Here is a 26,591-nt window from a genome sequence, read left to right on the forward strand (position 1 = left end):
GTAGATGATGGATTTAAATCTTGATATAGCAGCAAATATTTAAAGACTATGCAAAAAAAGAAAGAGCTTCTTAACAGCATTTATTTATTTATTTGGCTTTTATCTTGCCTTTATTATTCAAGATGGTAAAACATGCATAATAATACTCTCTTCCTCCTCCTATTTCCCCAACAACAAAAAATCTGAGAGATAGAGTGGCAGAGAGAGATGGGACCCAAAGGGCTTTCATACCTAAGATGGGATGGGACTAGAACTTACAGTCTCTTGTTTGCTAGGCCAGCACCCTAACCACTACACCAAAGTAGCAGTACTGTTTTATTCTTAACTATTTATTATTGCTTTGAGCTTTGAAGTAATCCCCATGGAACTCAATAGGACTGCTAAATACATCTAAGGCTACTATACATATACTGTCAAAATACCAGATCATAAAACCTAACAAGACTGTACTGGTCATCATTTTAACTTCCTCAAACAACTACAGTAGTACAACAGAGAAAAATCTGCAATTTTTCTCTCACCATATTGGAAACAGTGAGAATGTTACACACACACTGAGAGACTTGTTTTGTATACTATTTGTTTCTTATTTTTATATTTTTAATAGCTGTGTTTTTATCAACTGTGGTTTTTATCAGTACCATTCAAAGTCACTTTTGGTGAGATGGCCACTACGCTAGAGGGGTCTGTGTGTAGAGAGACGGGTAGAGAGAGGGGTAGAGATACAGACAGACAGACAGACAAAGTTCCTCTTAATTTAGAGAAATGTACCGACACCAACTTGTTTGCCATAGAACAGTCTCTAGCCAGTTCGGGGTAATCAGGGGACTACTATTTGATTACTTCTTTTTTTAATGTGTCCTAAAAAAACCCTTTCAAATAAAAACCTAGTAACAAAGCATGTTATATGTTTAAAAACTTTGAAAAAAACATCATTTACATAGGCTAGTCATATACTCAGGGAAGTATTAAACAATAATTGGCTCCAATGAAGATGATGGTAATACGTACATTGCAAATTAAGTATATATACTCTAAAATATTTTTCAAAAGATGCTATTAATATAATAAGATATTTGATTCTAAATAAAAGTACTAATAATTCTAATATTTTATGGTCTCAACTTACCTTATTAATATGTGGAGGAAAAAAGTTGAAATGTATGAATATTTTAAGTTTGCAATATTCAATTGCATTAATCAATATTCAATTGATGAATTAAGCAACATTATCCATTAACATACACTGGGTAATATAAAATCAAAAGGATAGTATTATTTCAGGAATATGTATGTATGTATGTATGTATGTATGTATGTATGTATATACACATTCTATTGCTGCAATCCTAAAAGAGCTGAATTAAAAAGATGTTCGGCTAAATCCCTGGCATATGGGCAGCCAGAGGAGAATGGGAAAATAAATTACATTGTAATGTGAGGTTACTCTAAAAAAACTTGTATAAGTGGTCTAACCACAAGAGGAAACCATTTTTTGTCAGTTTCAGCAACAGAGAAGTTTATCGAACACAAGAGTGGTTGCAGGAGTGGAGGAGAGCCAAGTTTTAATAAGGCTACATATAATTGGTTGTCATGTGGGTCACTAAATGCCATTCTTTTTATCTGCAAATGCTAAATAGTCATATAATGCTACCGTTCTTTCATATAACCTATTCGGATTTGGGAACTGAAAGTTCAAGGTGTCCAGAAATATTTCCTTCTATAGGAAGCTTTTGTTTTTGGAAGGAGCTGCTGGCACTGAAACATGACCTTGAATGGCAGTTCTGCTAATCCAAATTTTTCTGGGGTGGATGTGTGGTGATGGTGATGCCCTCATAAACAAGCTGCACAACTTAGGTTCAGGCAATACATTTTCAACGGTGCAATATTACACTGAACAAAGTCTCTGATTGCTTTCCACGCCATCCAAGAATTTAACACAAATTAATTAGTCTCTCAATGAACAGAAGACATGTCTAACACTATATTGCAGGAGATCCTTAGGAAATCAACACTTTCTGATTTGCAGGTTTCTTCAACTCTAATCCACACCATTGCATTAAGTTTTAGGAGAATCAACAGTGATGATGATCAAAGTCAAGCTAAATAGTTTCAGAACCAACTGCCGGGAGACCTTGCAAAGACGTTTTAAAAAAATAATAATTAAAGTCCATAATCCAATTTCAACAGTCATAAAGGCTAAATCTGCTATTTTTTGAGGCCACGTGCTGAACATTTCACCTGCTAGTAATGACATCTTTGTATTGTCTTCTAATTATACTCAAAGCTAAGACCTTTGGCCCTGAGCCACAGACCTCCATTCAGGCTGCACACATTCTCTTAAGCACCCTGAGCCTTTGTTGTCATTCTCAGTCTTTCATCTATTATTTACATTCATTGAAGAGGGAGCTACTCTACCATTCACAGAGCTTTAAAGCTTCTAATCATCTTAATTTCTTTGCCTTTTCCACTCCTGAATCCCACCTCATGGCTGAACACAGCAAGCAAGCAAACAGATGAAATCATTTTCAAGCCACCGGCTCTAATGGCTAGGCACAATCAGAGAAGCCTCTTGCAAGAAAAAGAAACATTCTGCCATTTTGTCCTTAGCAGCAAACATCCATCTTTTTAAAATTAAAGTAAAATAGCTTTGTGCCTCCATCCAGATACATGCGTCAAATGCATTCAAATGAACTGAAAAACCACATAGCTACTTTCTGAACTGCAATGATGGAGTAATGCTAAAATTTAAATCCTTTGATTTCTTAATGAAGAAATAAGATCTAATAGAATAATCCGACAAAAATTCAAATGAAATAAAGCAGCATACAACAAAACAATATTTTTCAGAAGAAATATAATCATACAAAATGCTGCGTTTTTTGAACCATAAAATGAAAGATTTGCAACTATAATTTACTCACATCAATCACAGCCTTGAAAAATATGCTTTATCTACACTACTAAGTATTTTTCTCTACACCGACAGAAAACATCATATAGCTCTTTTTCCTTGTATACTGTTCAAAGGATAACAAAATGTAACTTTTAAAAATGGATGGAATTGCCATGATTTCAAAAGTCAGCTCTGATTATGACTGTTAGGGTTCAACTTTGACAATCAGTGACCCATCTTGGTCTTTTCCTTCTAACAATGTTTTTTCTCTCTTCTGAAAGCCTCCCGCCCCCTTGTCTTTTCTTTTTTTCACCATTTGGTTCAACCAGCAGTTCATCCATCCATCTTAGGATGCTTCAAGTGACAGATGCTCTTAGAAATAACCATACTGCTCAGTGAACAAAAGATAACATCACCTCTAGGAAGTCAAGGGAGAAATACAACAACAGCCTTGATACTACGTCCCTACATCAGTCAATAAATATATTGCAAACCTCTTACAAATTGAAGCAATGAAGCAAATGCTTGAAAAGAATAAGGATAAGAATTACACGCAATGGACCTGGCAAAAATCTGGTTAAATCCAGATCATTTCATTTACAAATTGTGCTTAAAAAGTGAACAGTTGATTCTAAATCTAAAGTTTAAACAGCAATTCCTAAAACAGAGGCAAAAAGATTCCTTCATTCCTTTCTACAAGGAAAATCTCTACAGATATTTCAACTGAGAAAATGGAAACTCCAGAAGAACAATAGTAATTAATATAATATTCATATAAAAATTCATATAATTCAGCTGATTTGGAAGAAACCTTGAAGCATAAAATTAGTTATGTATTAAAAGGAATCACAAAGATGCTTTTTTTCCAAAAGGCAACTGGGCTTTCTTAGATTTTTTTTCTTTTGAAAACCTTTTCACTTCTCATCCAAAAAGCTTCTTCAGTTCTTAGATGAAAAATGAAATGTTTTCAAAGTAAAACCCCCCAAAAAGCCCAGTTGCCTTTTGGAAAAAAGCACCTTTGGGACAACCATGACCTGTATGATTGAGAATCTCCATAGACATTAAAAGGAACTATTCCACATCCAATGAAAGAATTCACATCTTCTCTGGTCTAACAACATTTACTTGTAAAGTAAGCACCAACAGTCATTACACAATGTATGATTTCAGTAGAAAAAGTAAATACAAGGATGCTGTGTTAAGCTATAGATCACTTTTGTAATGAAAGGTTTTATTAACATCTCCCAACAACTAAAAACTAAAGAGATGCTCTATATGAAAAAATAGCTGATCCACTGAATGTCTACCTCTTTCTTCTATACAAAAGAACTTACATTTGACCACATTATTTTGATCCAGAAATTTAGAATAATGTTTTCTACAAAAAAAGATCATTTATTTCTTCCAATCTCCTCCTTGTGACCTTGTTGAAACAGAAGAAGGTAGGAAGTGAGTACAAGAATCTAAAATCACTGTAGCTTATGCTTATAATAATAAATAAACTGTCATATCTCAATGCAATAATTGCATTTTAAGAAACTTCCTTCATATCAAACCCCATACGAAACAAGAAAGACTGTAACATAATTGAAATATTTGTTGATAGTTTGATAGATGTAAAATTCAAGTCCAGGTAATAATTTGGAATCATTAGTTTAAAAATACATAAACTGAAATAAATATAAAAGGCAAGGGTTTTTTAATGAAGCTTTTCAGTCCAAAGCATTCTCTCTTACATATATATTTATATACACACACACAATACAAACACATACACAGAGTAATAATTAAAAGTTGCAATTATTACAGAAAACAGAGAAAACATGTAATGCTAATAGTAGTATATAGCGACAGATAGATAGACTGAATTTCTAAAACATGGAAGATGTAATAACCATATTCCATATGTTATACAACAGTTTGTGTAGCTGAAGGAGATTTATTTCACAAAGTTTTGCCTAGGTAGAAAAACTGCTTCAAAAGCTCCTTAAGAAAAAACCAAGGATTTCTTTATTTTAGGTGACCATAGAGCAACATTAAAATACATTACTACCCTAAAATCTGAGCTTCTTAGTGGAAAATAGTTGTTGTTTTAGTTTAGTAATGACCCAGAATCCTCTGTAGTTGGACAACCAATAAATTTAAATTTAAATAAACAAATGAATGTAGTGGCTTTCAAAACATGGCAAAAGAGTTTATCCTTCAAAAGAGATGTTTTTATTGTTAATTATCCTCCTCCCAAAAAAATAGGGCTGCAAATAATCCTTCAGAATAACATGTGGGGTAGCACATCTCTTTGAAGGATTAAAATATATATACATTGAAAATAAGCTTCTTCAAAATTCACATGGGATGTACCCTGAATGAGTGATACCCTGATGTTTTAAAATATTGATATTATTTAGCTTTATCTGAAGTTTAGTTGATTTGTATAGTATCACCTTTATTGTCAACAACAGGAGACAGATATAGAGATTCTCAAGAAAAGGCTGCACCATTAATTTTAGTATCAAGGCATATCCTGCCAAGACTGAATAATTGTACATATTGTCTGAGTCAACTTGACTCCTGGGGATTCATGGACACAATCGTGCAGTTTTTTGGTAGTGCTAAGGATGTGGTTTCCCACTGATTCTCCTGAGATGTTTTTAGACTTTCTAATCTAGTCCAGATTCTTAGATTTTCTGGTGCTCTAGAAGCACATTATTCTTCAGTGCAGAATGAAGATCTTGAGTTTTCAGAACTTTTTCATAATATTATGGAAGGGTTCCTTAAGAGGCTACCATTTTTTAATACAAATTCGCTAGTAGTACAACATTTCATTTTGCATATAAATGATATATTTATTTTTGCATATAAATGATCTGGATTTAGGAGATATAGTGAAAGAACCGTTGTCATGGTCAGACCATTTTCTCCTTCGCCTAGACTTTCGAACCGCTGCTCACCACCGCAGGGAGACGGAGCCGATGCGTTGGTTCCGTCCCAGGCGCCTGATGGACCCGGAGAGGTTCCTGATGGAGCTTGGGCCGTTTCCTGAGGATCTTACCCACGGCACGACTGAAGAACTGGTTGCGGCTTGGGAACGGGCCGCGGCTGGGGCTTTGGACCGTGTCGTGCCTTTGCGGCCTCTGACCCGGCGTAGATCTCAATTGGCTCCCTGGTTCTCCGGGGAGCTGAGAGAGATGAAACGCCGGAGAAGACGCCTAGAGAGTGTTTGGAGGTCCAGCCGTTCCGAGGCTGATCGGACACTAGTGAGGTCCTTTACTAGGACCTACCTAGTGGTAATGAGGGAGGCGAAGCGTTCCTACTTTTCCACCCTCATTGCATCGGCAGATAACCACCCAGCCGCCCTGTTTCGGGTGACCCGTTCCCTCCTTCAAGAGGAGGGACAGGATGACCCCTTGCAGGGGCGAGCCGAGGAGTTTAACGGTTATCTATACGATAAAATCGTTCAGCTTCGTGATGGCTTGGACCATGATTGCGATGATTCAGCCGAGGTGGCAGAGACTCGTCTTGTTGAGGTTATTTGGGATGAGTTTGAGTCTGTGGCTCTCGAGGACGTGGACAGGTTGCTGGGGAGGTTGCATGCAACTACGTGTTTACTGGACCCGTGTCCTTCCTGGTTAGTGCTGGCTGCTCGGGAAGTGACACGAGGCTGGCTCCAGGGGATTATAAATGCTTCTTTGGTTGAAGGGGTCTTCCCCGCCGCCTTGAAGGAGGCGGTGGTGAGGCCTCTCCTGAAGAAGCCTTCGCTGGACCCAGCTATTATGGGAAATTATCGTCCGGTCTCCAACCTTCGCTTCTTAGCGAAGGTTGTAGAGAGTGTGGTTGCATGGCAGCTTCCCCGGCACCTGGAGGAAGCTGTCTATCTAGACCCGTTCCAGTCCGGCTTCCGACCCGGTTACAGCATGGAGACGGCTTTGGTTGCGTTGGTGGATGACCTCTGGAGGGCCAGGGACAAGGGTTGTTCCTCTGCCTTGGTCCTATTAGATCTCTCAGCGGCTTTTGATACCATCGACCATGGTATCCTGCTGCGCCAGTTGGGGGGATTGGGAGTGGGAGGCACCGTTTACAGTGGTTCTCCTCCTATCTCTCCGACCGGTCGCAGATGGTGTTGACAGGGGGGCAGAGGTCGTTCTCGAGGGGCCTCACTTGTGGGGTACCTCAGGGGTCGATTCTCTCACCTACCCTGTTCAACATCTATATGAAGCCGCTGGGTGAGGTCATCAGTGGTTTCGGGGTGAGTTATCATCTGTACGCTGATGATACTCAGCTGTACTTTTCCACCCCGGACCACCCCAACGAAGCGGTCAAAGTGCTGTCCCGGTGCCTGGAAGCCGTACGGGTCTGGATGGGGAGAAACAGACTCAAGCTCAATCCCTCCAAGACGGAGTGGCTGTGGATGCCGGCACCCCGGTACAGTCAGCTGCGCCCGCAGCTGACTGTTGAAGCAGTTAGTGGCCCCAAAGGAGGTGGTTCGCAACTTGGGCGTCCTCCTGGATGGTCGGCTGTCCTTTGATGAACATCTGGCGGCCGTCACCAGGAGGGCCTTTTACCAAGTTCGCTTGGTTCGCCAGTTGCATCCCTTCCTTGACCGGGAGGCCTTATGCACAGTCACTCACGCTCTGGTTACGTCTCGGCTGGATTATTGCAATGCTCTCTACATGGGGCTGCCCTTGAGGTGCACCCGGAGGCTGCAGTTAGTCCAGAATGCAGCTGCACGAGTGGTAATGGGAGCCGTTCGTGGCTCCCATGTAACACCACTGCTCCGTAGTCTGCACTGGCTTCCTGTAGTCTTTCAGGTGCACTTCAAGATCCTGGTTACCATCTTTAAATCGCTCCATGGCTTAGGACCCGGGTACTTACGAGACCGCCTGCTGTTACCTTATGCCTCCCATCGACCCGTACGCTCTCACAGAGAGGGCCTTCTCAGGGTGCCGTCCGCCAAACAATGTCGGCTGGCGGCCCCCAGGAGTAGGGCCTTCTCTGTGGGAGCACCGACGCTCTGGAACGAACTCCCCCCTGGCTTACGTCAAGTGCCTGATCTTCGGACCTTTCGTCGTGAGCTAAAAACATACTTATTCATTCAAGCAGGACTGGCATAAATAGTTGATTTTAAATTGGGGTTTTAGTAATATTTTAAATTTTTAAATCTTTTAAATTACCGGCCGTTTAGTAATAGTTTATTTTAATTTCTTTTAATTGTATATATTTTGTATTTTATTCCGGCTGTACACCGCCCTGAGTCCTTCGGGAGAAGGGCGGTATAAAAATTTTATAAAATAAAAATAAAATAGATAAAAAAAATATTTAGCATATAACTCTGCTCAACTTTATTTTTGTTATCCATTTCTGATAACAATATTACATTTTATAAAGATCCAAATAGCAAGCATGTTTTGTGATTCATAACATTTAGAAAATACAACTAGTTGCTCAAACGCATTTCCTCCTGTTATAGGAATCTATTAGCTAAGAAGCTGCCAGGATAAGAACATGACCTTGAAATGACAACTCTACTAACCCATGTCTTAATGGGTAGATTTTCCCCCCCAAGGATCCTACAAAATTAGCCACTTTTAAGCACAATAAGATCAATATGAATGCAAGGAAAAAGGTACATCCCCCACGGCAAGTTCTTAATGCATGATTGATCAAAAACAAAACAAAAAATCCCTGTAGCTTTCCAGATCAAGGCTAGTGCCAAAATATCTCTTCTCTCTTGACAAAAATCTATCAAGTGAAACTCTGAAAGGGTTCACCCTTCACCAGCCTATTTGCACTTCAAAAACTCTTTAAGTCCCTTCAGCTAAACCCCAGGGTTTAAAAACACTGCAAAAATAAAGATGGGGTGGGTGTCATTTATCTTCCTTTTGGCCTCTAGTCATAACAGTAAAGTCTGCCAGTTTTAAAAGAAAAAAACCCATTTTGTTTTAAAGAAAACTTCCAGGCTCAATTCTTACACAATTCATGCCTTTACATGTAATCTACAATTAAGAGATACAGTGTTTCTAAATTGGCTATTGAAACCCACTGATCTGTGATCAGGCAAGGTTGCCTAAGGAGGACACAGATTTACTTTTTTTACTCCCATCGCATCACCAAGCAGAAACATTTTAATTCAAATTAATTTAAATTAACAACATACTAGCCAATATACAAAATATATTTTATGATTTCTGCAGTATAACGTGAATGAAGATTTCATTGGGCAAAAGGACTTTCATAGATCATTGTGAGGGCATTCTAACTTCATTTATGAGTTGTACCCTCAGTATTGGACACATTCTGCAATTATATGTTTGAGACTTTTTAAGTATAGCACATACGTAACTTCTGTTGTTACATCAAAATGTAGGTCGAGTGATAAATTACGATAGCCATCAAATACAGTTATCATCAATTCTCACTCTGCTACTGATTTCAATGAACTTATTTTTAAATAAAACTTTTTAGCTATTAATAATATTTGACTGAGATGGTTGGTCCTCAAATTATACAACTGATAATAAAAAACAGCACAGCATTTATTTCATTTAAATAAATGCTAAACTTTTCACACATTACTTAACTTCTTTATGTTTTCAAATTAAAAACAGCAGTGAGATAAACCAAATTAGGAGCTGCCGTATTCAAATATTGTCTACACAAATGAAAATAAAACATTTATTTCTAGTTTTCCCTTCATACCCAAATTGCATAGCTCATCTACAAAATAGAATTTGAGGAACTCGGGTTCTTCTTTATTCAAATATCTTCCTTCTACCAGAGCTGCTTTTACAATTCACACAACTGGATGGGAAATCTGTATGTACTGTAACTTGCCAACTATTGGGGGGTGTAAGTTTATCAAATATTTCCTGCTTAGGACTTCTCAATTAATTTTTATCTAGTACTTTCCAACTCCTAAATCAGACCCAGATTAAGATCCAAGGATGTGCTAAGCAGAGCCCAAAAATGGTGCCCTTCGGCCCTTCTATTGCCTAACTGACAAAACATTTAGATTCGATAAGTAATGAAGGTGAAATAAAAATTCAGCCTTCTTCAAGACCATTCTCTAGGCTATATCAAATAGAGACTTTTAAAATTTTTATTTAACACTAAATAGCAGCAAGCAATATAAGAAAACCACTCTTATAATTTAGGGCAAACTATCAATACTTTTTAATTTATTTTTAATCAATGTTATAAGAAAACTGCAAATACAAACATTTATTGAAAACTAATATCAAGTGTGAGAGTGAAAGAGTTTAAAGGTATAATAACTGAGGGGGGGGACAGCCTTGTGCTAACCCCTTCCCTTTGTCTCCTTAAGTATGTGTTATGTTGCTTAATGGTGAATAGGTTGCTTTCCTATATATATATTTCACTCTGCTAAACAAATAATTCCATCAACACTGTCAAACTATTTACTGAATCTGCACTACTATTAATCTTCTCATAGTTCCCATTACCAATCTCTTTCCACTTATGACTGTATGACTATAACTTGTTGCTGGCAATCCTTATGATTTATATTGATATATTGACCATCAATTGTGTTGTAAATGTTGTACCTTGATGAACGTATCTTTTCTTTTATGTACACTGAGAGCATGTGCACCAAGACAAATTCCTTGTGTGTCCAATCACACTTGGCCAATAAAAAATTCTATTCTATTCTATTCTAAGTATTCAGTCTGTCAATCAATTAAAGGAAGTTTTCCTCCATTTTAGGACTTTTATTTCCACAGTTGTTAAGTGAATCATTGCAATTGTTAAGTTAGCAACATGGAATTTGGCTTCCCCTTTGACTTTGCTTGTCAGCAGGTCACAAAAGCTGATCACATGACTCTGGGACAGAACAACTGTCATAAACACATACCAGTTGCCGAGTTGTAAATCTATATGACTGAACATTCTGTAACATATGGTTTTATTTGATTATTTGCTCTGAGTTAATTTTTTATTTATTTATTTATTTTATTTTATTAGATTTCTAGACCGCCCTTCTCCCGAAGGACTCAGGGCGGTGTACAGCCAAAATAAAAAATAAACAATATACAATTAAAAATAGATTTAAAAACTTATTATACAGTTAGACCGATAAATTAAAATATATAATCTAAAAAACCCCAATTTAAAACTAAAAAATTAAATTTAAAATCTCCCCAATTTAAGAAAGCCCCGCGCGAACAAACAAATATGTTTTCAGTTCGCGGCGAAAGGTCCGAAGGTCAGATATTTGGCGTAAACCGGGGGGAAGTATGCTTCTTGATACTCATTTTCCATGTATATTTCATAACAATTCTTAGTTCCTTATCTGATATATATATAATATATATACATATATATATATGTAAGTCTTTGGTTATTCGGGTTTTCTCCCACGTAAAATTGGAAGTGTCTGGCGACGTTTTGACGAAGTCTCATTCGTCATCTTCAGGCTTCAACTTCGTGCTTCTGGGAGCAATGTGTGATCGCAGCTGTTTCTTCCTTTTAACTGCTAGTGGGGCTTTGAACTGATTGGGTGGGAGCTTGGCTGTGCTCTGATTGGATGGGGATTTTTTTGTGCTCTGATTGGATGGGGGTGTGTCCTGTTTGGGTGGGGGCTCGGTTGTGCTCAGATTAGTCTGAGTTGCAGAGGGATTTGAGCTGGTGAGCTGCATTGCTCCCGTTTGGCTCCGTGGTCGTGGTCGCGCCACATCTTCACAGTGGGTGCCAGTCTGCTGCATGCATGGATTGGAGGGGCCTGAAATGGCCAATGTTGGCCATATGTGTGTGTGTGTGTGTATACATACATACATACATACATACATACATATATATATACACACACACACATATATATATGTAGGTCTTGGCATTTTCCATTCTTTTCCCGTGTAAGGTTGAGAGTATCCTGGCGATGTTTCGATGAGGTCTCACTCATCATCTTCAGGCTGTTGTCTTCGGCTTCATGCTTCTCGAGCAAAGAGTGGTTGGAGCTGCCGTCTCTCTATAAATACTGATGGGGAGGTGGGGAGTATTGCCGTGAATGTGTTGGTTGGCTGTGTGGTTGCATCTTGATTGGTAGATGGAGTGGGTATTTGCAGATTGGTCGAGGTGGGGAGTGTTGCTATGAGCGGGTTGGTTGGCTCTGTGGTTGCATCCTGATTGGTAGGTGGAGTGGGTGTTTGCAGATTGGTCGGCTGTTTCGTAGCATCCTGTGTGGGTGTGGTCCTGGTCTTTTGTTCCTGAGCTTTGGTGTTGTGAGCTCTGAAGTTCTGTGATGTAATGTCTTGAGCAGATGGCTGTGATGCAGCATCCCGGGCCCTGGTTTGGCTCCGAGTCCGAGATCCAGTCATGTGTTCCTGGTGTGTGTCAGCCTGCTTTGTGTGGGGATCGGGGATCGAAGAGACCACTTCATAGAAACAATAAAGAAACAAAACCTACAACCCAGTGACCTACTCGTGAGCTTCAATGTCATATCCCTCTTCACCAAAGTGCCTATTAAAGAAGCCTTGACAGCTATCCGAAACAAATACAACCCTAGATCTAACCAACCACTGCCTAACCAACACATACTTCATCCATAACAGACAAAGATACAAACAGATAGAAGGAGTACCCATGGGATCACCCCTCTCACCCTTCATCGCAAACCTATACATGGAATACTTTGAAACCAACGCTTTAGATAAATGTGAACTCAAACCCAAACTCTGGCTTAAATACATAGATGACACTTTCATAATTTGACCACATGGAAAGGAGAAACTGGACAACTTCCTCACACATCTCAACAGCCTACACCCCAAAATACAATTCACTATGAAAATAGAAGCTTACAACCAACTCCCCTTTCTGGACGTCCTAATCTACAAAAAACCCAATGGCTCCCTAGGACACACCATCTACCAGAAAAAAACACACACGAACCACTACTTAAATGCACAATCACATCACCACCCTGCACAGATCAGCTCCGCAGCCAAGACTCTCATTTCCAGGACCAAATGCCTAGCTGACAAAGACCACCTGAAAACTGAATTATACACTCTCACAAACGTATTAATCTCCAGTGGATACCAAAGAAACACAATTACCAGCCTAATCCAAAGGGAGACACCGCCCAAGAACCAAGACACAGAACAAGACAACGGCATCGCCCTCATCTCGTACATCAAAGGCACCACAGATAAAATCAGCAAAATTCTCCAAACACAACCTTCTGCACAGACCAAAAAATAGCCAACATCTTAAGAAACCCCAAAGACAAGATCCATCTAGAAAACAAAGGAGTCTATGAAATACCATGCAAAATCTTCCCAGTCACATACATTGGACAAACTAATAGGAGAATAAATGCACACATCGCAGAACACAAAAACGCAGTCAGAAAAGAAGAAAAAACTTCTTCCCTTTTCCAACACCACAGGACACGAAATTGATTTTGAAGGAACCAAATTAACCTCCAAAGCTGAACACTATAATAAGAGAATAATTATGGAAGCCACTGAAATAGGGAAACACCCCCACAATATGGGAACAAATGGGATGACACCTCCCGTCTACCAGACATCTGGAAACCAGCTTGGTCAACAAATGAGTCCCAGCCACGAAAATTGACCCTGGTCCCAGCGCCACCACCAATCATCCTCACCAGATTCAAACCCAAACCCATCCCACAGACGAAACACAACCACCATCCAGAAGCCAGATCATGCTGACACCACTGGCTTCTGCGCCCCCCTCTGATCCCCACACAAAGCAGGCTGACACACACCAGGAACACATGACAGGACCTTGGACTCGGAGCCAAACCAGGGCCCAGGATGCTGCATCACAGCCATCTGCTCAAGACATCACATCACAGAACTTCAGAGGCCACAACACCAAAGCTCAGGAACAAAAGACCAGGACCACACCCACACAGGATGCTATGAAACAGCTGACCAATCTGCAAACACCCACTCCATCTACCAATCAAGATGCAACCACAGAGCCAACCAACCCCCTCACAGAAACACTCCCCACTTCCCCACCAGTATTTATAGAGAGACGGCAGCTCCGACCACTCTTTGCTTGAGAAGCACGAAGCCAAAGACACCAGCCTGAAGATGGGGAGTGAGATCTCGTCGAAATGTCGCCAAGATACCCTCAATCTTACACGGGAAAAGACCCGAAAATGCCAAGATCTACATACCTATACCCGTGAAAACCTATGAAAACAAATATACATACATATACATATACATATACATATACATATACATATACATATATATATATATTTTTCTGAGGTTTTCGCGGGTGTTTGTATGTAGGTCTTTGGTTATTCGGGTTTTCTCCCACGTAAAATTGGAAGTGTCTTGGCGATGTTTCGACGAAGTTTCACATTGCTCCCAGAAGCACGAAGCTGAAGCCTGAAGATGATGAATGAGACTTCGTCGAAATGTCGCCAAGACACTTCCAATTTTACGTGGGAGAAAACCCGAATACCCAAAGACCTACATACAAACACCCGCGAAAATCTCAGAAAACATACATACATACATACATACATACATACATACATACATATATAATCAAATAAAACCATGTGTTGCAATATGTTCAGTTTATATTACCATAAATTACTGGTAGTCCTTGATTTACAACAGTTCGCTTAGCGACCAAAGTTCACAAAGTTAAAACGGCACTGAAAAAAATAACCTATGATCATTTTTCTATGACACTTATGACCATTGCAGCATCCTTTTGGTCACTGATCAAAATTCGGATGCTTGGCAACTGGTATGTGTTTATGATGGTTTTAGTTCCTGGGGTCATGTGATCTGCTTTTGTGCTCTGCTGACAAGCAAAATCAATGGGGAAGCCAGATTCACTTGTCTATGCAAGTCTACACAACCATTACTAACTTAACAATTGCAATGATCCACTTAATAATTATGGCAAGAAAAGTCATAACATGGAATAAAAGTCACTTAACAAAAGTCTTTTTTAGCAACATAAATTTTGAACTCCTCGACTTACGACCAATTTTGTGGTAGTAGATCAAGGACTATCTGTATTATGATTGTATTATTGCAAAATTGAAGTATAAATTGTATGCCTAAAGAAACCCAAATGTTGGATATGGTACCAATTTAGGTATTAGACTATACAGTAGTCTAGGAATGGTTTCCAGTGTGAGGTAAAATATATGATCTTCATTAACCAAATGAAAGTTTCTTTGCAGCAAAAAGCTATACTTGGACAGGATCTGTGGCATGAAACTGAATGATATGTCTTATTATAAAGTGTTATTGCAGGGAATCATTCTTTATGGCATCTTACTTCCAGGCAATCTAATTGTTTTTTCTTTGAAATTGAAATTTTTTTCTTTGTAGTTTGGTATCCAATCAACTGCAACACATTAACGTCAGCTTCTCAGTTTAATAAAGAGATGATTTATAGAATGCAAAAGGAAACCAGTCCTATTTTACAAGGTACTAACCATAGTATGGTATTATATTGGTTATGGTTATGTAAATAAAGTTGGCCATTGACCAAAAAGTTTGCATAAAACTCCTTTGACATTAAGCATATTTAATCATGCCTCGAGTTCTTATTTATACCGCAATCCTAAACATATTTAATTGGGAGAATGTTCTAGAGAATGCAGAGAACTTACTTGGTTTATAATGAAAATATTCACTAGATAATACAATGTCATCAGAAAGTGCTTAACCCCATGTATCTTTTTTGGATTTGAGTTAATTAAAAAGTGTCAAGAGACCTTACATTTTATATTATCCTTGATTTTTTTGCTGGAGACCATTTATCTAATGGATAAGGTTTGGAACAGCATGTTAAAGTACTTGCAAATGTCAGGGTTTGCTTTTGCAATTTTCATTAACAGTGATGTACTGGTACTTAATTTTCATTATTTTCAAGCTGGGGGTGGGACACACAGATAAAACTGTATATGTTTATAATATTGACAAGGAACATTTTGATAGTTTTCCAATAACTGCTGTTTCAATCTCTTACAATTAGTTATGTGAATAATATGACTATACATTAGAGATATCTTTCCCTTTTTCCTGTTATTACTAAGAATATAAATCCCAGAATATATGTCCCAGAATTTACAGTCAGCATGTTATAAAATTGAAATCAAGTAGCACAAGATACTTGGACATCTGTTTGGTTCAATATAACTCTCCTCGTAAATGAATAGTCTTTATCTTCCTAAGCCAACAGTCCATGATTAAGCCTCAAATAATGTATTTTAGAACATAACAAAGAATACTAAATGCAGCACATCTCCTGTAGTCAAGTACATTAGAAATAGGCAACCTGTACTTCTCCAGAAGGACAAAACTACAAATTTTAGAAGTCTTAGCCAATCTGTAAGAGATGCTGAAAGCTGAAAGCCTGTAGCATTAAGAGAGCTGGAGTTTTCTCACCATTGATAAAATATAAAGGAATGCCCATAAATCAATTGTCTTCTGCGCTACTATCCCTATGGTACAGAAGTTCATTCCAATTCATATCTTTTAAGATTTCTAATAGAAATGCTTGTTTGAAGCTACTAAATGATGAAATTAGAATAGAATAGAATTTTATTGGCCAAGTGTGTTTGGACACACAAGGAATTTGTCTTGGTGCATATGCTCTCAGGGTACATAAAAGAAAAGATACCTTCATCAAGGTACAACACTTACAACACTTAATGATAGTCATAGGGTACAAATTATGAAAAAAGCTGCAGAATTAAGATCTTATTAAAACGTTTTGCACAACAGTTGGGAAAAGAGGTTCCATAAAGTTTAAGCTTTATCTTAATCTCTAGAGCATGCAGCTCAAAATATCTTTATGAGCTCTAAGTGGTAAAATTAAGAGTGGGTACAGTTATGACCAATAACTGTTCCAGAGGAAGCACACATCTGTTCAACATTCCTACAGAACAGCCTTTCCATGTTATAATGCCCTTGTCAGTTTTTGGAAAGAAAGAAGTCAAAAGCTGTAGATCAGTTCCTTTACTAATTCCAGATTGCTTTTGTGTTTGCTTTTTTGTTTGACTCCACAACCGGTTGTTTTATTTTCTATATTCAGCCATTATTTACTGTTTCTCTTGACTTGGACAGCAAGCCCTGACCCTAGTTGCTGACCCAGTAAAACAGTCAGTACTCAGGAGGGAGATAGCACTCAAGAATTGCAAGAAGGCCTTTCCATGAAGAAAGAATGAGCAAATGGATGCACTCAAGTGCAATTCCAGATGCCTTGAGTTTGATTTATGAAAGATCACTACCTTTAGAAACAATTACTGCAGACACTTTCTTCTGCCTCATTCTGCTTCTCAACTATCAATTCCTATAAACATGCCATCAAATGCCCACTTTTTTACCTTTTTTACCTTTGCAAGAGAAACCACTCTAAGCAGACTTTAGGCATCTCCTTTAAAAAGTATTAGCCACAAAAGTTAAACTAGGTTAGTGAGTCTTCATAACAAAATACTTACATCTATAAATATAGGAAAAGTAATGTATTAATTTAAGAATTTTTTTAGCTGTGTTTTACAAAACTAATAAGCACAATCCATCTGAAACTGCCTGAGAATATCATTAACTTTTTCCATGGGATTTCACCTAAGAAATACAGAAATGCATATGCCATTTAAAGTTACATACTCCACATTGAAACAACACATTTCTGTGAAATTTAATGTGTTTATAGTTTTCACTTCTTCCATTTTTCCTTTATTTAAACTTTCAGAAGGACTTTATGTATGAGGTTGCTATATGTTTATAACTGTTTCAATGGGAATGGTTTCTAAGGCTTCTTTCAAGTACAGGAGCCACATGAATCTAAAAGCAGAGCAACTAACTGCAGCTGGGATCTGGCAGCTGGATTAACTTTTGGCTTGCATGCTGTGAAGACCTTTTTGTAAAATCATCTCTGAAGCTGAGGGGCAAAAATGGGAGCTCCCACCCTTATTCCACCTCCTGGAATTTCCCCCCTCCACCTTAGATTAAGGCACTGTGATATCTGTTTCCTTCTCATTCCTTTTATTCTTCAGGAATGGATGGAAGGATGGTTTTGTTACCCTGCAGAATTATCCTTTTTGTTTTTGTTGTAAAAGAAAATGGCGGAGAACACAGAGAACAGCTGGTACGGTGCTCAGTGGAGTTCCACGTTTCCCATTTCTCCATTGTCCACCTGGAAGGCCCCCCTTTCCTCTTCTTCCTCATCCATCAAAGTCCCACTGAACTGCCACAGCTATGCCAAAGAACTGTATAATAAGGCCGGAAGTCAGTGACTACATGGAAGTGGCCTAAGTAAAAACTTGAACTTGTCTGGCTGTAACAATAACTTAAGCCTGCTAGTTTAAACTGTTTTCCTCTTAACTGAATATTTCAGTTCGATATTTTTTTTTCAATTATTGGGAAAAATGAAATACAGTCTGAAAAATGAAACTGGTTTTATTTTAAACTTTGTTTAGTGAACATTAGCCCAATAAACTTGTTAAGCTTCCCAATCTTTTTTGGGGGGAGGAGGACATGCCAATTCAACATATTCCAGAAAATCTGTATCAACACTTACAATTGTTCTACTTACAATTGCTCAACATATTCCAGAAAATCTGTATCAACACTTACAATTGTTCTACTTACAATTGCTCTGCTTCACCCAACATTAATTATTCTCTCCTATCTTGAGATGCCTGAAACAAAAATGCTCTATATAGGGAACCAGGGAGCCTTTATATCTTAAACCAATATTTCTCAATCTCAGTAACTTTTAAGATGCATGGACTTCAGCTCCCAGAATTTGATAGCCCAACTGTCCCAGCTGATAAATCCATCTTAACATTGCTGAAGCTGAGAAACATTGCTCTAGGTCAGGGCTGTCAAACAAACTAGCCCAGGGCATCACACACTGGCCACACCCATGCCAGTTTTAGTGAAGGGGGGGAAAAGTCCCGATACATCACGTGATGCCATCGTAGCGATGCGAGTTTGACACCCCTGTTCTAGGTAATATGGTTGTGCAAAGCACTGAAGGACAACCCTTCATGTGACAGTGCAAATTCTCAAATCAACTACATGCTGTGGAAGACTGGCAGACAATTGCGGGGGGGGGGGGGGATTTGCTTGCACCAATATGCTTTGCACAATTCAACTTTTACCTTCTTTTCCCTATCTCAGTATTGAAAAGACTGATTCTATTGCATCTTATTGCTGATGAATCATCAGACTAAGCTATTCATTACAGGCAGTTCTCAGTTAACAACAGTAATTAGTCATCTGACTATGTCACTTAGACATATACTTCCATACGGATGGCAAGTTCTGACACTTTTGGTTGCCATTATTAAGCGAAGTTATTAAGTGCAATGTCACATGGTTGTCAAAAAAAATTCTATTTGCAAAATCCTATCAGCTTCCCATTGACTTTGCTTATTGGAAGCAAGCAGCAAAGGTCACAAATGGAGAGCCTGTGACCATATATATAGAAACAAACATACTTTTTTCAAATAACAATTTCCATTGTGAAGTAGAGTACGGGGCAAATAGAGAGAAAGATAGGCAGATCCAGATATTGAATTTCATGTACACACCTCTGCCTTCTTCATCCCCACCTAAAAAGCCATCATTGTTGGCTTCTGGGTTCTTCAGGGTGGTTTGGAAACTCGCCAGCATGCTACCGGTTACATTTCCACCCCAGTTAGTTTAACCTTTGAAACATGTCAGTCAGTGGATAGACCACTAGGTAAGGTCAGCACAACCCTGCCCATGCCAGCATTCTCTCTCTATTTGCTCAGAAAACAACAGTGCATTCCACAAATCCCTCCCTGTGAATGCAACTTGCAGCTATCTTCTTTCTTGCTGTAGGATACGGCAATAAATTATCCTTGAAGTAAATGCATATTCATTTACACTTTTTGTCCTTTAAAAAGACCTTTTGTCTATAATATTATGAGATTTTATTAGAATTGTATTAGATGCTTTTTAATGGTGGCTCTCAAAATAAATCCATAGCATACAAACAAATTTTGGGAAAGTTGAATACAATTAAAATAACATAATGTTCATATGATTTTTTAAATTTCTTTTTAGGTTTTTTTTTTCCATACTAAAAGGGGATTTGTTTACAAACTTACACTACACTGCACACAAACAAGCCTTGCATACTTTTCTGCCTAAATATTACTGTGGATGGAAACACAGACCTAACAAAGGAGAGATCAATTATTTATTTTATGTTTATTTATTCCCACCTTTATTATTTTTACAAATAACTCAAGACAGCAAACATATCCAATACCTACCTTCCTTCTATTTTTCTCACAACAGCAACTCTGAGAGGTGGATTGGGCTGAGGGAGAGTGACTGGCTCAAAGTCACCCAGCCCACTTTCATGGCTAAAGCAAGAGCTGAAGTCAGGGTTTCTGTTTTCTAGCCTGGTGCCTTAACTTGCTTCTCATTATGGCTCTCAATTATGCCTCAATTTTTGACTGAGGAGCTTAGAATATAAATATACAGAAGAGTTGGAAGGGACCTTGGAGATCTTCTAGTCCAACACCTTGCTCAGGTAGGAAACCCTACACCACTTTAGACAAATGGTTGTCCAATCTCTTCTTAAAAACTTTCAATGTTGGAGCATTCACAACTTATGGAGGCAAGTCGTTCCACTGATTAATTGTTCTAATTGTCAGGAAATTCCTCCTTAATTCTAGGTTGCTTTCCTCCCTGATTAGTTTCCATCCACTGCTTTTTTCCTCCCTCCTAGTACTTTGGAGAATAGCTTGACTCCCTCTTCTTTGTGGCAACCCCTTAGATATTGGAACATTGCTATCATGTCACCCCTAGTCCTTTTCATACAATTTATTTGGTTTGCATACAAATATGATTAAGGGCACTTTACATAAACCAAAGTTAGAGAAGTGCAAGAACATTATAAAACAGCAAATGGAGTATACTGCATAGAAGCATAGTTCTATTTACTGCACTAGTAAATCAGTAGTCCTATTCCCACACCAACCACATCCTCAATCTCATTAGCCCCCCTTCTACATATCTTCATTATCATTCCCACATCCTTCCACAGGTTGGGAACTCACATTTCGAAGCAGGGAGCCATTCAAATCAACTTTGTCCACAGTTTGAATTCTGCAATTCACTGCTCCTAGTCTTTAAAAGACTTCAATAATGAGGATATTTGGTAGAGAGCAGAATCAATTGGCTCATGGACACACCCCAGCCACGTCATGTGAAACATTAAATACCAAAGTAGGAAAAGAAGATTGAATTTGTTGCTTCTCTGCAGGATGTAGCATCTGGGGAACCTTTGTTGGGCCTAGTTACTATGTGGATGCGGGACCCCTGGAGAAATCTAAGGTTTAAATTAGTTTGGAAAGTTAAAAACCACATCTCAGGAGGCAGTTTGTGTTTGCACTTTATATTTACCCATGCTAGCTAAAGCATTACATAATTCAATTAACTCTGCTTTATGGATTCACATAACCCATTACAGCTTATTAGCTGTTTTGTGTAAATATTATGTAAAATAGTTTTATATTATTTTACATTTTTACAGTGAATTTGATTTTTTGTGAATGTAAAATTTTATCTTCTAGAAAAAAACATATATAGAAGTGGCGTTTTAAGAGGCAGTTCAAGTAGCTCACAACAGTATTTCAATAACAGAGGTTATTAATATTCTTTCTATATGCTTTTGAAGAGTGTACACCTAACACATGCAGTAGACTTCTCATTAAACTGGAAACTGTACATTTGAAAACAGACACAACGTTCTTCTTTAGAGAAGGCAGGGTGTACTCAAAGCTGGCTAAAAGCAAACAATTTGATAATTAGCAGGTTCTTGTTTTCTGACAGAAATCTGCATTTTATTCAGACTCTAATTTTCGTTTTCTTTTTTTTAAAAAAAAATTGCATTCTAAATGTACAGAATCTGGCATGGCATTTCTGATTTTTAAAAAGCTATTTTGAAATAGCGCATCTATTTTCTTTGCATTTTAGATAATTACATCTCAATTAACATCTATTTTACAACCAGTTAGATACTTGTATAATGTGAATTCTTCTCTGCTGCTACTTTATTGTAAACCCATATTCATCTGAGTCATTATTTAATGGCATTATTTAATTTTACATTTCAAAATGATACGGATAGTATTGAAAAAGACAAGCAAAGTTTTTTTTCCCCCTTCTCAAAGATTAAAGGATTTAGTTCTTTTAAAGAGGCTTGGAATCCTCCTTAGAATCAATCCACAGCCTTTTTGGAACAATCGTGGATTGAGCCAAATAATGTGATGAATGTTTTCTAAATACCCTCAAAGATGCTTAGAAAACTGCAAGGTAAGGACAATTAAGTCTTTTTCTTTGGAGTTCCTGTCCTGTCACAGATCAGAAGGATGACATGCTAGTCTTCCCAAGTAGGGGAAATGTTGTGTGTGCATGAGCACAATTAATCTCGGGCAGCCTTGACAAAGAAGTGCCTTGACAAAACAGTTTGCTGATTTCCGCACAGGACAGAGTCTGTTTGGATCCATCTTTCCTGCTTCCTGATCTCTTCTTACCAACTAAAAACATCAGCAGATCTGCCTATCAGCTGAGACAGCGGGAGGGAGAAGCCTAAATGATGGATGATGCAACACTCTTCTGCCATTGCCATTTAATGGTAAGAAGCTATTGGTAGAAACTTACTTTACAGCAGTTAAACAAATATAATGGTTACCCAACCAACCATTGTGCTGTTTGAGCTAATCTAAAAGAACCAAGTGGAGGTTAGCTGATTATGCTAAACCAGATTCTAAATCCAGTCATATTTCACTGAAAGGACAGTTCAAACATATGCAGATTGGAGGAGAGTTACTGCTGCTATTCTTATGTTTCATAAACACATCTTTCTTACACAATTTTCATTTAATCAGTACTCTGCATCAAATCATACCACAACCTTTTTCAAACTAATTGACTGAAAATGAAGAAAAACCCAAATCCTGGGACATACAGATACATGCATTTGGCAAATGGGTGGCAACCTGAGAGAGAGATTAACAAATGTAGAGAAGAAAATAAAATATAAGATGTTCCTTGCATATATGTTACCATTTCTTCTACATTATGATCCTCATAGTTTGTGTTCTATTCACTTTTGGGACATGTTGGAGGCTAGTACAGATGTCCATTACAAGGAAGTGCACTTACAGGAAATTGCATTCCTTCTTATTGTAAGTGATTTTATTTTTGGTAATAGCACTTATCTGCCCAATGCAACTTTTTACATGTATACTGTAATCCAGATGTGGATAATCTGTGATCCATTGGGCCCATTTCAGTGGCATATTATGACCTTCCAAATCACAACATAGAAATAAGGATAATAATATGCTTAATGGGATTGTTTTATTACAACAAAAAGTCTTCAATCGAAAACATTAAAAGTAAAACACTGATAAGGGGCTTAAAAGTCTAATCCTTTTTGAAATGACATAGCTGTCTCACTGCTTTGTCTTTTATGCTTGTCAGTGGCAAAAAAGAAAGAAATGCGTAACAAAAATTAAAGTGTGGCCCAGAAGTAATATTAATTTCTCCTTTTATAAACTACCTTTGGGCATATAAAGGACAATGTAATATATATATTGTAGTAAATAGATCAATAAAATGTTTTGTAGTCTATATCACAAACTCTCAAAACTAGTTTGTAACTATCTGGCATCCTTTGTAATATGTTTATTTAGAAAAAAACCCTATGTAAAATATCTGAGTTCATTCAAAATATTGATTTTATGAAATTGATCTGTATAAAGTGTTCTTCTAAAAAGTGGCAGGCAGCATGATCTAAGGATATATATGTACGGTGACTATTTCCAGACATTGGTGAAATTCACACTGAGTAAATATTATATTATTTACTAGCAATATATTTTACTATTGCTTTATTAGTAAGACCTGGGATTTCAGCAATTGATCTCATCTCCACAACTACAGCTCTTGAATTTCATTCTGTTTATCATCAGCCTATACTGTAGCTCTCACCAGCAGCTCTCTGTCATTGTTTGAAAAGAATAATGGGTTCCATCTGATGAAGGAGCCCTACAAACAGTTCTTGATTGAAGGCATTTAAATTCAAACAATGGGAAATCCTAGAGTAGCTAAACAGGCTTCATCTTGCAAGTCATTCAGCAAAACTAAAATCAGACAAGTTCAAGCACTTCCAGGAATAGCAAGGTAGAAAAAAATACATTTCATTAATTACTAAAAAGAATTATCTTTACACAAGGAGTAGGTATCACATGTTATTTACTTTTGAGTAGGAAGTCCCAAAGGCAATTGGACTTTTTAATTTTTTTAAATATTTCGCTTCTCATCCAATAATCTTCTTCAGAATTGATTGATTGATTAGGAGGGACAGGTCCCATTTTCCACTCCTATACTGTGGAGTGCTATAAAGTACTTTTTCTCCTCCTGTTTAATATGTAAATGAAGGCATTAGGTGAGGTCACCTGTAGCATGGGATGAAGTATATGCATGCTGATGATACCCAGCTCAATCTCTCTGCCCCTGGTGAAGTCAGTGATGTTTCTGACATCCTATCTCATTGCCTGGAAACTGTAGGGATTTGATGGGGAACAACAGGGTTTGGCTCTACCCTGGCATGACTGAGTGAATTTGATTTTGGAGGGAATGAAGATCTGGGAATTTACTATGGGTACAATATGGGGATTATTCAGAATTTACAACTCAAGTGACTGTCAAGGCAAAGAAGGCCTTTGCATAACTTTGGGTTGTGTACCAGTTGTACCCACTCCTGGACTGAGAGACCCTACAGTCAGTCATTCCCATCCTGTTCACATGAATTACTTAATTCAGTCGACACGGGGCTTTCCTTGAAGAAAATCTGGAAGCTTCAGCTGGTGTAAAAGGCAGTGGCAAGGGCAGCCAAATCCAAACCTAGATCAGTGTCATATTATATCTTTGCTTGGCAAGCTGCCCTTGGCTACCAGTTTGCTTTCTGGATTCAATTCAAAGTGGTGGTAATGAACTATAAAGACCTACATGGCACGGGGCATGTTTTTGGCAGTGGTTTGCTCGCCAAGCTTGTTTCAATTTAGCTTCAGAATATTTTGTTACGGGACTAGGTAACATCATCAGCAGGATTTTCTTGTCCTATTCCTCTTTAGCTTATATATGTCTTGTGTGCCAATATGGTCAGTTGGTCATGATGATGTTATTTATTATTTATTATGCTGGGGCTACATTATTTGAGGGAATTCCTCTCCTCGATCACATCTACCCATCCCCATCAGGTCTGGCAGAAACAGAATACTACAGTTCCCATCCATGAAAAAATGTCTTCTGAGAAAGAACCCAGGAGGAAGGGTTTTTCTGCTGTGACATTCACTCTTGGAAACATCATTGTGCCAAGATCAGACTGGCTCCAATTTTCTTCTCCTTCTGAAAGGCCTTAAGACACAGCTTTGCCATCTGGCAATGGTGGTGTGAAACACAGAGAGCAGTTACAAGTTGTCCTCATTTACTGACTGCAATTGGGATTAGCAACTCTCTTGCTAAGAGACACTGTCACAAAATGAAAAATTGTGTGACAGCACCCAACTTCTAATGGAAATTTATCAGTTCTGGCTGTGGTCATTAAGCAAATCACTTTGGGTAGTTAAATATGACATCACATAGCCATGACTTGAAACTCCCTGCTGAGTTCCTCATGGACTTTGCTTATCAGAAGCTGGCTGTGAGGGTCTCAAATGGTGATCATGTGGCTGTGGGACACTGCTACCACCATAAATGAGCATCAGTTCCTAAATGCCTGAATCACATTCACGTGATAGCAAGGACACTATGACCGCCACAACTTTAAGTACCTGTTGAAAGTCTCCCTGTTTCGCACCATTATAACTTTAAACAAATGAATGGCTGGCGAGCACTACTGTATACGGTTAGTGAATTGTTCTCGCCAGCTGATTAATTTGTAGGGTTTTCGTTGTTTTAATGTTATTACATTTTCTGCTTATTTTTAGACTATTTTTGCATTGTGTTTGCATTTTTAATTTGGAAAGATATCCATTTATGTAAGATGGGTGACTATATAGATTAAATATAAATAAATACTTATAGAGAAGCAACTGAGAAGAGTCTGGATGAAACAAAGAGATCTATGAATGCTGAAAAAAATTATATTGAACATATTGAATGTATCAAAAATTATATGTTTTGAAACACATGGAGAGGTGCAGGGGGATGAGAAAGAGAGAGATGTACATAAATCATTGCTTTTCAAACAACTGTTCAAAATCATCTGTGAAGTATGCAACAATATTATTGAGCCACAGAGTATGGCCTATTCTAACTGAAACTGCAGTTTTCCATAATAATTATTCATTGTTTGCAAATGTTCTTGCATGCTTAAATTATATTTGTGGCCAAAAAGCTTTTCCCCCCCACTTTATCGAGGAACCCCTGAATGACATAAGCATTTTTCATATAGATAAAAATTCTTTATTGGCCAAATGTGATTGGACACACAAGGAATTTGTCTCCAGTGCATAAGTTCTCAGTGTACATACAAACAACGTAATGCTCTGGTTACTTCAATGCACTCTTCCCAATACTCCTTTTGAAAAATACTTGGAAACTTTGAATGGTTCACAATTGCAGCTACCAAAAATGGTGCCTGAAGCCATCACTGTACATGTTAG

The 26,591-nt window shown here is 38.0% G+C and overlaps 1 protein-coding gene across 10 annotated transcripts in view; it reads right to left on the reverse strand.

Moving 5' to 3' along the window:
* Positions 1-26,591, reverse strand: part of GREB1L (GREB1 like retinoic acid receptor coactivator) — a 188,137-nt gene that overhangs the window by 106,993 nt on the left and 54,553 nt on the right. The gene's annotated exons all lie outside the window — the stretch shown is intronic.

Source organism: Ahaetulla prasina, chromosome 3, assembly GCF_028640845.1.
Source record: "Ahaetulla prasina isolate Xishuangbanna chromosome 3, ASM2864084v1, whole genome shotgun sequence".
In the NCBI taxonomy this organism is placed as follows: domain Eukaryota; kingdom Metazoa; phylum Chordata; class Lepidosauria; order Squamata; family Colubridae; genus Ahaetulla; species Ahaetulla prasina.